The sequence below is a fragment of the Zea mays genome, chromosome 2, assembly GCF_902167145.1.
Source record: "Zea mays cultivar B73 chromosome 2, Zm-B73-REFERENCE-NAM-5.0, whole genome shotgun sequence".
NCBI lineage: Eukaryota > Viridiplantae > Streptophyta > Magnoliopsida > Poales > Poaceae > Zea > Zea mays.
This window is the reverse complement of record NC_050097.1, coordinates 9,407,162-9,422,377: the sequence shown is the minus strand read 5'-3', so window position 1 is coordinate 9,422,377 and position 15,216 is coordinate 9,407,162.

Here is a 15,216-nt window from a genome sequence, read left to right as displayed (position 1 = left end):
TTTGTGTCTTTTGTAGCCACATAGGAAAAATGAAGCACTTGAGAATGAACTTAAAAGATTTTACCTTGCTTTGGAAAGGATCTAATTATATGGTAGATTGCAAGTTCATATTTTTATATTGTGACAATCTACATGCTTTAAATTGATTGTATGTATCTTGTGGCATATTTCAAGTTAATCATCATATTATTGCCATGACCTAGACATAAAGAGTATTTTTCCCATGTTCTTAAATGAATAGAGTGTTATGTAAGAAATTCAAATTCTTAAAGCACTTACCAAAAGGGAATTCTCTATATGACTAGAGTTGTGAGACTAATGTTTCTATCCAAGTGTTTATGTAGTCTCACAACATGAGAATGTGTTTCCCAAATGGAGTGTGCCATTCAACATTCAAAGAAGATCGAACCAATACTATGTGATGTATTCATTCTTGTTTAAACTGGTTTTGAGTCTTCTCCATTAATCACTCACCATGTTATGAATTAGAGTTGCCCTATAAACTTAATTAAATAATCATGCTACTTTCATCTTTTTTCAATTGATGTTATGCATGATGCTTGTAAGGGTAATTTAGTTCATATCATGAGGTTTCCTTATTTTAGTAACCTTCTTGTCATTCATATACTAGAGGTTGCTAAATAGGAAACTATTGCTTGTGTTACTAATGCAATCTCTTTTAAACTATTTCATGAAATTCATAAGTAGAGATTGTGCTCTTTCAATTGGTAAAATCACAAGCTTTAAATGTTAATCTTCACCTAAAAGAAAGATTAGGAATGCTCAAGGCAAAGGTATGGAACTACTTCAATTGGTAGTTGATCAATAGTAGTTCCTTTCAAGTGGCATACTTTCAATTAGTAATAATCTATTTTATGAAAAGAAATGTCAATATGAAGGTTAAATTCCTTTTGGATTAAATTTGTAAATTGGTGCATATTGTTAATTCACTCATCCATGTGCATTAACTTAAAAGGAATTTAATTTATGCCTTTATGCCTCATAAATGATGATTTATTTGACATTCATATATAAATATCATCATTCATTAAATACTTCATTGTACTATTAATACCTCTTTTCAAAGTGCTTTTTTACTAGTTTTAAAAGGAAAAGAGATAACAAGCTAAAGAAGGAAGTATCCACAATTGAAGAAAAGAAGAATACTTAGATGACACCATCTCATATAGTAAGATCTTTCAATTGATATAACAAATGGTACATTCTATATGGTGGTAAGTATTCTTAGGCATAAGTTAATTCATTGCAAATTTTTCATGCCTTGACCAATATATGTAATGTACTCCTCTTGAGAATCTTCATTGAATTGAAAGTGCATTTGATAAGTTATTCAAATACTTGATGCACATATCTAGTGGGAGCACATTATATATATCTTGTGTCGTAGAGAATAAGTTTTCCTTGAGTAAGCTATACTAAGACAATCCAAAATGGTAAATTTGTATCTCATTCATATGGATTGTAATCTTTGTTTTCTAAATAACTACTCTTGATGCAGTTTAAAATTCCCTTATCGTTAAATCTAAAAGTGCATAAGAATCTTTTTGTTGATATTCATGACATACATATGCACTAACATGGATATGATTTTTAAACTGTAAAAGGTACAATTAGTGATCCATACTCTCTAAAATTTGGAAACCCATATTTTCATATCTTAGAAATCTACTTAAATCGGTATCCATATGCTTCACATTGAATTGGATCACTAAGTTGTAAATTCCATGCATAACTTGTCTTCATGTTATGAATGCTTGTGCGACTAACCTTGATAAGCTAGGTGCACCCAAGGTCAAGCTAGGTTCATCATCGAGAAGGCAACACAACGATGTATCAAGAAAAGGAGAAAAGGCTCCTATTCTTAACTCTAGTTTTTATCTATGTGATTAAATATTGACTTGAAACCATGTAAGATGGTTGTCAAGTATATGTGGGTGCCTACACAAAGAGAAAGGCCACAATAAGGATTGTGTGGGTACTCAAGGCTCTTACTACTAATCTCAAAGGACCCAATTCAAATTGGGTACCAAGATATGAAGCTCAAACTTGTTTTGCAGGATCACTCCTTCAATGGATCAAGTTGGGTGCTCGATAATGAATGTATAAATCATATTTGGAGATAGTAGCAAGGGTGGTACAACTGAATCTCAAGTGCATATTATTTTTAAATCATATCTCTTTTGTGACTTGTGTAGCCATTAAGGGAAAAGAAGCACTTGAGGATATACATCAGTTGTTGATTATGAAATAAAGGTCTAATTGGAAGTTGAATGAATATCATCATATGGTGAACAATCCAAAATTATGTGACGTATTCTCTATCTAGTTAATTTGGATTTGATTCTTCTATATTAGACACTCACCATAATATGGATTAAGTCAGCCCTTTAGACTTCATTGAATAACGATGCATATTATCCATATCATTCAAAATATATTGTGCATAAGGGCTCAAGGGAAATTTAGTCCATATTATGAGGTTTCTCTATTTTTAGCATCACGCTTGTCTTTCGCATATAAAGGGTTGCTAAATAAGAAACTAGTGCTTGTGCTACTAATGCCATCTCTTGTGTTGAGTTTATCCATAGAAAATCTATGTTAAGAGATGGTGCTTGTTTTAAATTGGATAATCACAAGCTTAAAGGATACTATTCAACTAAAGTAAGATGGAGTTGATAAGAGGCCAAGGTATGAAAACTTACTCTCATTCAGTTGTTTTAGTATTTTATCCTTAGTGGAATGTATCATAGTATATGTTAAATTACTTGCAATATAAAATGTTAAATAGTGCATATAACTTTGACATCAACTACATGTGTGCACTAATTTAAAGGAATTTAATCTATCCTTTTGGGTTTCAAGAATGATGATTCATTTTCCATCCACATATAAGGATCATCATTTGTGAAACCCTCCCTTGTGTTTTTAATGCTCTCTTTTCTAAGGAATTTCAATAAGGTCCTTCCAAGAGCTTTCAAGATGGATTCAAAATCTACAAAAAATGAATGAAGTTCAAGATCACTTGGTTGGATGAAATCATAAAGAGAAAAGAGATCACAGTGAATCAAGAAGGGAGTTATATTTTTTATCAACCAAATAATGAAGATGTAGTGACACATTTATATGATATCCTTCATTATGAGGTTTGAGGTTCATATTAGCATGCTTTACCCTTCAAGATTTCAATTGATATACTTTCAGTTCTTAAACTTTCAATTGGTTTGATTTTCATCATCTATGTAAAGCATGTTATGTTAAACCAAGATATAGTGCAAACATCTCCTTTAACCTCGTATTGTTGATGTGCATAAGTGTACTTTGTGTACTCTTGCATGCACAAATTGAGGAAGAGTTTAGCCTATATCTTATGAGGCTAATGATTTCTTCAAGTTCATGTTTTGTAGTCTCACACCTTGGAGAACATCAAATGAGGATGAGTGGTTCCAAGGAAATGATCAAATATTTACCACATGTCACCCATGGATTAGTTCTATTGGGGAACGATATGTGTTCTCTAGCATAAATTCAATTGTTTCAAATATATTATGCCTTGACCAAGATATATGGTGAACTCCTCTAAGAATCTTAATTAAATCAAGTGCATGTTACAAGTAATTCGAGTACTTGATGCATACATTTAGGGGGAGCTCATTCTATATCTTGTATCCTTAAAGACTAACATTTTCTTCTAGTGAATTTGTGTAGTTCTTTGAAGAGAATGAGTTTCTCTTGATCGTTTAAAGAGGATAAGTTTCTCTTTGAAATGTCAAGCCTATCAAAAGCTAAGATAGAAATTCATGATTATAATGAATACCATATGGCATGGAGCAAAGTCTCAAATTAGAAAAGAATCTTCAAGCAAAGACAATCGCTTCCACTACAAATTTTGATGGGTATCAAAGATACTTTGCTCCAATAAATGTATCTTCTATACATTTCATAAGAGAATGAGTTTCTATTGTATATGCTACTCCAACGTCATCTAAAATTGGTAAATATGTATCACATCTTTTTGGATTACAAATATCTGAAGTAGCATAGCTTATAGATTCTCCTGTCTAGAACTTAATTGATTAAATAGTGCACATGTTCCTTATGTTGCATGATTATGTTCAATTGATACTCCTTGTATGCCAATGGTACTTTAAGTTGCAAATAAGTACTCTCAACAAGTATCAATTGAATTCATATATATGTGTGCACTAAAACTTGAGGAGAACTTAGTGTAATATGCAATTAGTGATCTGATTATCTATCAAACTGTATCAATTGGTGGTTTTCAATTGATATTTTTTTGTACATGATCGCTAGTTGTATAATTCATACTTGTGCAATCTTCATGATGCCTCTTGTTATGATAAGAAAATGATAGGTGACATCTAGACTCCAGGTATCAAGATTTATCTTTCAATTAGTATGACAATATTCATTTGATATATTGGACCTATGTCACAATTATGCCAACAAGAGATTGCAAAATGAACTCTAAATACAACACAAGTGTGGAACACCCCTTTGAAAAGGTAAAACGCAAAGGTACATCACTTATGACACTTCTCCATTACCTTTGTGCCATATAAGGACCCTTTTCATGATAGTGTGTTCTAATCTTGATTAATCATAATTTCTACCCTTTATATTCTTTATATCTTTTTTGGAGATTTATGACAAAGGGGGAGAAATTGTGCATTAAAGCTTACCTTTAGTCTTATGTACCTAAGTGTAAGAAGACTTTTGAAAAGGGGGAGAAATAATTGACAAAAGGGGGTTGAATCATAAGTAAAACATAATATGAAGGAAATTGATGAGTGCATAATATGTCATGAGCATCACATTTATTTATGACACAAAGCACCCTATGAATAGTATGATATAAGTTGTCTTCACTCTTTGACCCAAATATGTGGTTTTGGCATTTGAGTACAAAATTGGTATTTTATGAAATGCACATATTTAGGGGGAGGAAACTATATCATAGGATTCAAAATCTTATTTATCAAATCTTATGTAAGCTTTAAATGTGTTGTCATCAATCACCAAAAAGGGGGAGATTGAAAGTGCATTCATCCCTTTTGTGAGTTTTGGTGATTTGGATAACAACACATTTAAAGGTCTAACAAGTTTGTTAAGTGTTGAACAGGAAATTCAGTATGATGAACATACTTGAATAGTGTATAATGATCAGTGAACAAGGTTCAACACAAGGTCAAATAACCAGTGAGACAATGCAAATGGATATAATATGGTCTCTATATTGGTTTGAATATATGGACAAGTCCTGAGAAATCACTATGCATAAATATGATCATAATAGAGGTTGAAGTGATTAAGAGGATTGGTCAAGCCAAAGTGAATAAGATATGAGGAATCATGAATTGGCTTGACCATATTACTATTAGTCCATATATGAATATATGAGAATCAAACTAGAGCTTGATTGATCTTAGCAGTTATATCTAGATGACATTCAAGCAAGGTTCACAATATTGAAGAAATGATTCTCTCAATGGATGCTCAATAGGATGTGACTCAAGAATGGCTTGATATGGTGAAGATAGCAAGGAAAGGGCTTCGAGGAACTAAGCAAAGGTGAAGGCCAAGCGACGGCTTGTAGACCGAGGTACCATGGCTAAGGTGAAGAAGAGAGTACTTGCACTAAGTCGATGAACTAATCAGCTATGAAGAGTTACAACATGTTGATGCATCAGTAAGGTGACTTGAAGCCATGATTTGAACTCATATATGGTGAAATGGCACAAGTCACAGGCTCGATTTGTGTTTGCTTCAAAGGTGAGACAAAGATGTTTGTGATCCTTATGAAGCAACATCATGGAGAAATCACACTTGAGACACCAATGACTCAATGAGTTTACTTAATTATATTTTATTTGACTTGAGTATAGGAATCGTCGTACTATCAAGGGGGATCCATAAAGAAGGTTGGTGTTGGTACTAAAGCTCAAAATCCTTGATCTAAAACTTCCATTTTACCCTGGTTTCACTTTGGTTTTCTCAAAATCTGTGCAACAGTTCAAAAACCGGTTCAACCGGACCTAAAACCGGTTCAACCGGTTTCTGCACTATTCCCCTCTGTCACTGCCAGTCTGCCAGTCAGTCCTGTTAGAAAAAGTCATGTGCAGATTTTTGGAAAACTGATTGAACCGAATTTTGAATCCGGTTCAACCGAATTTGAAACCGGTTGAACCGAATTTTGAATCCGGTTCAACCGAATTTGAAACTGGTTCAACCGAATTTGAGTCCGGTCCAGTCTCCGGCTGAGTCCGCCAGTGAACCGAAAACCGACTCGTGGAATCCGGTTCAACCGAATTTGAAACCGGTTCAACCGAATTTCAGTCAGGTTTCCCCAACGGCCACCAGCTTTTGGGAGCACCTTTATATACACCTCCCACACTCTTCCCCACAGAAGAGCACGACTTGGACTCCATTTCTAACCTGAGAAACACCTCCCACTCTCTCTCACACACCTCTTGCCTCTCCCATTTCAAATCTTTGGAGAGAAATCTTTGAGTGAGATTGAAGAGCTGCGATTTTGGTGCTTCATCTCTAAATCCCTCTTGCTCTTCTTGATTCGAGCTTTGGTACTATATTGAGTTCTTTGTGGATTCATTACTCTTGGAGTTTCTAGCTCCTAGACGACTAGGTGTCTCTTGTGAGTCTCCAAATCTTGTGGAAGACCACAAGAAAGTTTGTATTACCCGCTCGTTTGAGCAAAGATTAGTGTGTGGGCTTGACCTTTGTGGTCGGCAAGGGAGGATTAGGGTTGAAAGAGACCCGGCTCTTTGTGGGCGCCTCAACGAGGAAGTAGGGCACCTTGGTGGTGAAAGGGAATTAGGCTTACACCTAGTTCCTAAATAATTTTGGTGGTTGAATTGCCCAACACAAATCTTTGGACTAACTAGTTTGCCCAAGTGTATAGATTATACAGGTGTAAAAGGTTCACACTCAGCCAATAAAAAGACCAAGTTTTGGATTCAACAAAGGAGCAAAGGGGCAACCGAAGGCACCCCTGGTCTGGCGCACCGGACTGTCCGGTGTGCCACCGGACAGTGAACAGTACCTGTCCGGTGCACCAGGGGACTCAGAATTAAACTCTTCACTCTCGGGATTTCTCGGAAGCCGGCGCGCTATAATTCACCGGACTGTCCGGTGTGCACCGGACATGTCCGGTGCTTCAAGGAAGCGCGGTCTCCGGAACTCGCCAGCCTCGGGTTCGCGTGGCAGCCGCTCCGCTAAAATTCACCGGACTGTCCGGTGTGCACCGGACTGTCCGGTGCGCCTCCGAAGCAACGGTCATCTCCGCGCCAACGGCTCTCTGCCGCGCATTTAATGCGCGCACAGCGCGCGCAGACGTCAGACATGCCCATACCGGTGCACCGGACATCAAACAGTACATGTCCGGTGTGCACCGGACACCCAGGAGGGCCCAGAAGTCAGAAGCTCCAACGGTCAGAATCCAACGGCAGTGATGACGTGGCAGGGGCACCGGACTGTCCGGTGTGCACCGGACTGTCCGGTGCGCCATCGAGCAGACGCCTCCAGCCAACGGTCAAGTTTGGTGGTTGGGGCTATAAATACCCCAACCACCCCACCATTCATTGCATCCAAGTTTTCCACTTCTCAACTACTACAAGAGCTCTAGCATTCAATTCTAGACACACTAAAGAGATCAAATCCTCTCCAATTCCACACAAAGCCCTAGTGACTAGTGAGAGTGATTTGCCGTGTTCATTTGAGCTCTTGCGCTTGGATTGCTCCTTTTCTTTCTCACTTGTTCTTGAGATCACAACTCCATTGTAATCAAGGCAAGAGGCACCAATTGTGTGGTGGCCCTTGCGGGGAAGTTTTGTTCCTGGCTTTGATTTGAGAAGAGAAGCTCACTCGGTCCGAGGGACCGTTTGAGAGAGGGAAGGGTTGAAAGAGACCCGGCCTTTGTGGCCTCCTCAACGGGGAGTAGGTTTGCAAGAACCGAACCTCGGTAAAACAAATCTCCGTGTCTCACTTGCTTATTCGCTTGGGATTTGTTTTGCGCCCTCTCTCTCGGACTCGTTTATATTTCTAACGCTTACCCGGCTTGTAGTTGTGTTTATATTTGTAAATTTCAGTTTCGCCCTATTCACCCCCCCCCCTCTAGGCGACTATCAATTGGTATCAGAGCACGATGCTTCATTAGAGCCTAACCGCTCGAAGTGATGTCGGGAGATCACGCCAAGAAGGAGATGGAGACCGGCGAAAAGCCCACTACAAGCCATGGGAGCACTTCATCGGAAGAGTCTCACACCAAGAGGAAGGAGAAGAAGAAGGACTCCTCCAAACGGAAGGAGAAAAAGGCTTCCTCTTCTCACCACCAAGAGAAGAAGGAAAAATCTTCTTCCCACAAGCCGCATCGGAAAGGCGACAAGCATAAGAGGATGAGGAAGGTGGTCTACTACGAGACCGACACTTCATCAACTTCTACCTCCGACTCCGATGCGCCCTCCGTCACTTCTAAGCGCCAAGAGCGCAAGAAGTATAGTAAGATCCCCCTACGCTATCCTCGCATTTCCAAACATACACCTTTACTTTCCGTCCCATTAGGCAAACCACCAACTTTTGATGGTGAAGATTACGCTAGGTGGAGCGATTTAATGCGATTTCATCTAACCTCGCTCCACAAAAGCATATGGGATGTTGTTGAGTTTGGTGCGCAGGTACCATCCGTAGGGGATGAGGACTATGATGAGGATGAGGTGGCCCAAATCGAGCACTTCAACTCTCAAGCAACAACAATACTCCTCGCCTCTCTAAGTAGAGAGGAGTATAACAAAGTACAAGGGTTGAAGAGCGCCAAGGAGATTTGGGATTTACTCAAGACCGCGCATGAAGGTGATGAGCTCACCAAGATCACCAAGCAGGAAACGATTGAGGGGGAGCTCGGTCGGTTCCGGCTTCGCAAAGGGGAGGAGCCACAACACATGTACAATCGGCTCAAGACCTTGGTGAACCAAGCGCGCAACCTCGGGAGCGTAAAGTGGGATAACCACGAGGTGGTTAAGGTTATTCTAAGATCACTTATTTTCCTTAACCCTACTCAAGTTCAATTAATCCGTGGTAATCCTAGATATACCAAAATGACCCCCGAGGAAGTTATCGGAAATTTTGTGAGTTTTGAATGCATGATCGAAGGCTCAAGGAAGATCAACGAGCTTGATGATGCCACCACATCCGAAGCTCAACCCGTTGCATTCAAAGCAACGGAGGAGAAGGAGGAGGAGTCTACACCAAGTCGACAACCAATCGACGCCTCCAAGCTTGACAATGAGGAGATGGCGCTCGTCATCAAGAGCTTCCGCCAAATCCTCAAACAAAGGAGGGGGAAAGACTACAAGTCCCGCTCCAAGAAGGTTTGCTACAAATGTGGTAAGCCCGGTCATTTTATTGCTAAATGTCCTATATCTAGTGACAGTGACCGAGGCGACGACAAGAAGGGGAGAAGAAAGGAGAAGAAGAGGTACTACAAGAAGAAGGGCGGCAATGCCCATGTTTGTCGGGAATGGGATTCCGACGAGAGCTCAAGCGACTCCTCCGACGACGAGGACGCCGCCAACATCGCCGTCACCAAGGGACTCCTCTTCCCCAACGTCGGCCACAAGTGCCTCATGGCAAAGGACGGCAAAAAGAAGGTTAAATCTAAATCCTCCACTAAATATGAATCCTCTAGTGATGACAATGCTAGTGATGAGGAAGATAATTTGCGCACCCTTTTTGCCAACCTTAACATAGCTCAAAAGGAAAAATTAAATGAATTGGTTAGTGCTATTCATGAAAAGGATGACCTTTTGGATTCCCAAGAGGACCTCCTTATTAAGGAAAACAAGAAACATGTTAAGGTTAAAAATGCTTATGCTCTAGAAATTGAAAAATGTGAAAAATTATCTAGTGAGCTAAGCACTTGCCGTGAGATGATTGACAACCTTAGGAATGAAAATGCTACTTTAAATGCTAAGGTTGATTCACATGTTTGCAATGTTTCAACTTCAAATCCTAGAGATGATAATGTTGATTTACTTGCTAGGATTAATGAGTTGAATGCTTCCCTAGCTAGCCTTAAAATTGAAAATGAGAAATTGCTTGTTAAGGCTAAAGATCTTGATGTTTGCAAAGTTACAATTGCCAATCTTAGAGATAAAAATGATATTCTTCATGCTAAGATTGTTGAACTTAATTCCTGCAAACCGTCTACATCTACTATTGAGCATGTGTCTATTTGTGATAGATGTAGAGATATTGACGTTAATGCTATTCATGATCACATGGCTTTAATTAAACAACAAAATGATCATATAGCAAAACTAGATGCTAAAATTGCCGAGCACAACCTAGAGAATGAGAAATTTAAATTTGCTCGTAGCATGCTTTATAATGGGAGACGCCCTGGCATTAAGGATGGCATTGGTTTCCAAAGGGGAGACAATGTCAAACTTAATGCCCCTCCTAAAAATTTGTCTAACTTTGTTAAGGGCAAGGCTCCCATGCCTCAGGATAACGAGGGTTACATTTTGTACCCTGCCGGTTATCCCGAGAGTAAAATTAGGAGAATTCACTCTAGGAAGTCTCACTCTGGCCCTAACCATGCTTTTATGTATAGGGGTGAGACATCTAGCTCTAGGCAACCAACCCGTGCCAAGTTGCCTAGAAAGAAAACTCCTAATGCATCAAATGATCATGCTATTTCATTTAAAACTTTTGATGCTTCTTATGTGTTGACTAACAAATCCGGCAAAGTAGTTGCCAAATATGTTGGGGGCAAACACAAGGGGTCAAGGACTTGTGTTTGGGTACCCAAAGTTCTTGTGTCTAATGCCAAAGGACCCAAAACCATTTGGGTACCTAAAGTCAAGAACTAAAATTGTTTTGTAGGTTTATGCATCCGGGGGCTCAAGTTGGATACTCGACAGCGGGTGCACAAACCACATGACCGGGGAGAAAAGGATGTTCTCCTCATATGAGAAAAACCAAGATTCCCAGCGAGCTATCACATTCGGGGATGGAAATCAAGGTTTGGTCAAAGGTTTGGGTAAAATTGCTATATCACCTGACCATACTATTTCCAATGTTTTTCTTGTTGATTCTTTAGATTACAACTTGCTTTCTGTTTCACAATTATGTCAAATGGGCTACAACTGTCTTTTTACTGATGTTGGTGTCACTGTCTTTAGAAGAAGTGATGATTCAATAGCATTTAAGGGTGTGTTAGAGGGTCAGCTATACTTAGTAGATTTTGATAGAGCTGAGCTCGACACATGCTTAATTGCTAAGACTAACATGGGTTGGCTCTGGCACCGCCGACTAGCCCATGTTGGGATGAAGAATCTTCATAAGCTTCTAAAGGGAGAGCACATTTTAGGATTAACAAATGTTCATTTTGAGAAAGACAGGATTTATAGCGCATGCCAGGCGGGAAAGCAAGTTGGAGTCCATCATCCACACAAGAACATCATGACGACCGACAGGTCGCTTGAGCTACTCCACATGGATCTCTTCGGCCCGATTGCTTACATAAGCATCGGCGGGAGTAAGTATTGTCTTGTAATAGTGGATGATTATTCTCGCTTCACTTGGGCATTCTTCTTACAGGAAAAATCTCAAACCCAAGAGACCTTAAAGGGATTCTTGAGACGGGCTCAAAATGAGTTCGGCTTAAGGATCAAGAAAATAAGAAGCGACAACGGAACGGAGTTCAAGAACTCACAAATTGAAGGCTTCCTTGAGGAGGAGGGCATCAAGCATGAGTTCTCTTCTCCCTACACTCCACAACAAAATGGTGTAGTGGAGAGGAAGAATCGAACTCTATTGGACATGGCAAGGACCATGCTTGATGAGTACAAGACTTCGGATCGGTTTTAGGCGGAGGCAGTCAACACCGCCTGCTACGCCATCAACCGGTTATATCTTCACAGAATCCTCAAGAAGACATCATATGAACTCCTAACCGGTAAAAAGCCCAACATTTCATATTTTAGAGTTTTTGGTAGCAAATGCTTTATTCTTGTTAAAAGAGGTAGAAAATCTAAATTTGCTCCTAAAACTGTAGAAGGCTTTTTACTTGGTTATGACTCAAACACAAGGGCATATAGGGTATTTAACAAGTCCACTGGACTAGTTGAAGTCTCATGTGACGTTGTGTTTGATGAAACTAACGGCTCTCAAGAAGAGCAAGTTGATCTTGATGAGATAGGTAATGAAGAGGCTCCATGCATCGCGCTAAGGAACATGTCCATTGGGGATGTATGTCCTAAGGAATCCGAAGAGCCTCCAAATGCACAAGATCAACCATCCTCCTCCATGCAAGCATCTCCACCAACTCAAAATGAGGATGAGGCTCAAGATGATGAAGGGCAAAATCAAGAAGATGAGCCACCTCAAGATGATGGCAATGATCAAGGGGGAGATGCAAATGATCAAGAAAAGGAGGATGAGGAAGAACCAAGGCCGCCACACCCAAGAGTCCACCAAGCAATCCAACGAGATCACCCCGTCGACACCATCCTCGGCGACATTCATAAGGGGGTAACCACTCGATCTCGTGTTGCACATTTTTGTGAACATTACTCTTTTGTTTCCTCTATTGAGCCACACAGGGTAGAGGAAGCACTTCAAGATTCGGATTGGGTGGTGGCGATGCAAGAGGAGCTCAACAATTTCACACGGAACGAGGTATGGCATTTAGTTCCACGTCCTAACCAAAATGTTGTAGGAACCAAATGGGTCTTCCGCAACAAGCAAGACGAGCATGGTGTGGTGACAAGGAACAAAGCTCGACTTGTGGCCAAAGGATACTCCCAAGTCGAAGGTTTGGATTTCGGTGAAACCTATGCACCCGTAGCTAGGCTTGAGTCAATTCGCATATTATTAGCCTATGCTACTTACCATGGCTTTAAGCTTTATCAAATGGACGTAAAAAGTGCCTTCCTCAATGGACCGATCAAGGAAGAGGTCTATGTTGAGCAACCTCCCGGATTTGAAGACAGTAAGCATCCTAACCATGTTTATAGGCTCTCTAAGGCGCTTTATGGGCTCAAGCAAGCCCCAAGAGCATGGTATGAATGCCTAAGAGATTTCCTTATTGCTAATGGCTTCAAAGTCGGCAAGGCCGATCCTACACTCTTTACTAAAACTCTTGAAAATGACTTGTTTGTATGCCAAATTTATGTTGATGATATTATATTTGGGTCTACTAACGAGTCTACATGTGAAGAGTTTAGTAGGATCATGACACAGAAATTCGAGATGTCGATGATGGGGGAGTTGAAGTATTTTCTAGGATTCCAAGTCAAGCAACTCCAAGAGGGCACCTTCATTAGCCAAACGAAGTACACTCAAGACATTCTAACCAAGTTTGGGATGAAGGATGCCAAACCCATCAAGACACCCATGGGAACTAATGGGCATCTCGACCTCGACACGGGAGGTAAGTCCGTGGATCAAAAGGTATACCGGTCGATGATTGGTTCATTGCTTTATTTATGTGCATCTCGACCGGACATTATGCTTTCCGTTTGCATGTGTGCAAGATTTCAATCCGACCCTAAGGAATCCCACCTTACGGCCGTAAAACGAATCTTGAGATATTTGGCTTACACACCTAAGTTTGGGCTTTGGTACCCTCGGGGATCCACATTTGATTTGATTGGTTATTCGGATGCCGATTGGGCGGGGTGTAAAATCAATAGGAAGAGCACATCGGGGACTTGCCAGTTCTTGGGAAGATCCTTGGTGTCTTGGGCTTCAAAGAAGCAAAATTCGGTCGCCCTTTCCACCGCCGAAGCCGAGTACATTGCCGCAGGTCATTGTTGCGTGCAATTGCTTTGGATGAGGCAAACCCTGCGGGACTACGGTTACAAATTAACCAAAGTCCCTTTGCTATGTGATAATGAGAGTGCAATCAAAATGGCCGACAATCCCGTCGAGCATAGCCGCACTAAGCACATAGCCATTCGGTATCATTTTCTTAGGGATCACCAACAAAAGGGGGATATCGAGATTTCTTACATTAATACTAAAGATCAATTAGCCGATATCTTTACCAAGCCACTTGATGAACAATCTTTTACCAGACTTAGGCATGAGCTCAATATTCTTGATTCTAGAAATTTCTTTTGCTAGCTTGCACACATAGCTCATTTGAATACCTTTGATCATATCTCTTTTATATGCTATGACTAATGTGTTTTCAAGTCTATTTCAAACCAAGTCATAGGTATATTGAAAGGGAATTGGAGTCTTCGGCGAAGACGAAGGCTTCCACTCCGTAACTCATCCTTCGCCATCGCTCCAAGAAAAGGACCTTGTCTTTGGGGGAGAAAGTAAAAGCCCAAAGCAAAAGGACCGGATTTCGTCTTTGGTATAATCTTAACTCATTTAATTATGACCAAAGGGGAAGAAATTACTTCGAGGTCTCTAATGATTCCGTTTTTGGCGATTCATGCCAAAAAGGGGGAGAAATGAGCCCAAAGCAAAAGGACCGCACCAAATTCAAAAACTTAGTGCTTTCCAAAAGTATTTATCATTTGGTATCCTATTGTGTTCAAAAGGGGGAGAAAGTAGTATTTCAAAAATGGTATATCAAAACCCTCTTGAACACTAAGAGGTGGATCTCTTTTAGGGGGAGTTTTGTTTTGTCAAAGGAAAAGCATTTGAAACAGGGGGAGAAAATTTCAAATCTTGAAAATGCTTTGCAAACTCTTATTCATTTACCTTTGACTACTTGCAAAAGATCTTTGAAATAAATTTACAAAAATTTTGCAAAAACAAAACATGTGGTGCAAACGTGGTCCAAAATGTTACATAAGAAAGAAACATTCCATGCATATCTTGTAAGTAGTTATATTGGCTCAATTCCAAGTAACCTTTACACTTACATTATGCAAACTAGTTCAATTATGCACTTCTCTATTTGCTTTGGTTTGTGTTGGCATCAATCACCAAAAAGGGGGAGATTGAAAGGGAATTAGGCTTACACCTAGTTCCTAAATAATTTTGGTGGTTGAATTGCCCAACACAAATCTTTGGACTAACTAGTTTGCCCAAGTGTATAGATTATACAGGTGTAAAAGGTTCACACTCAGCCAATAAAAAGACCAAGTTTTGGATTCAACAAAGGAGCAAAGGGGCAACCGAAGGCACCCCTGGTCTGGC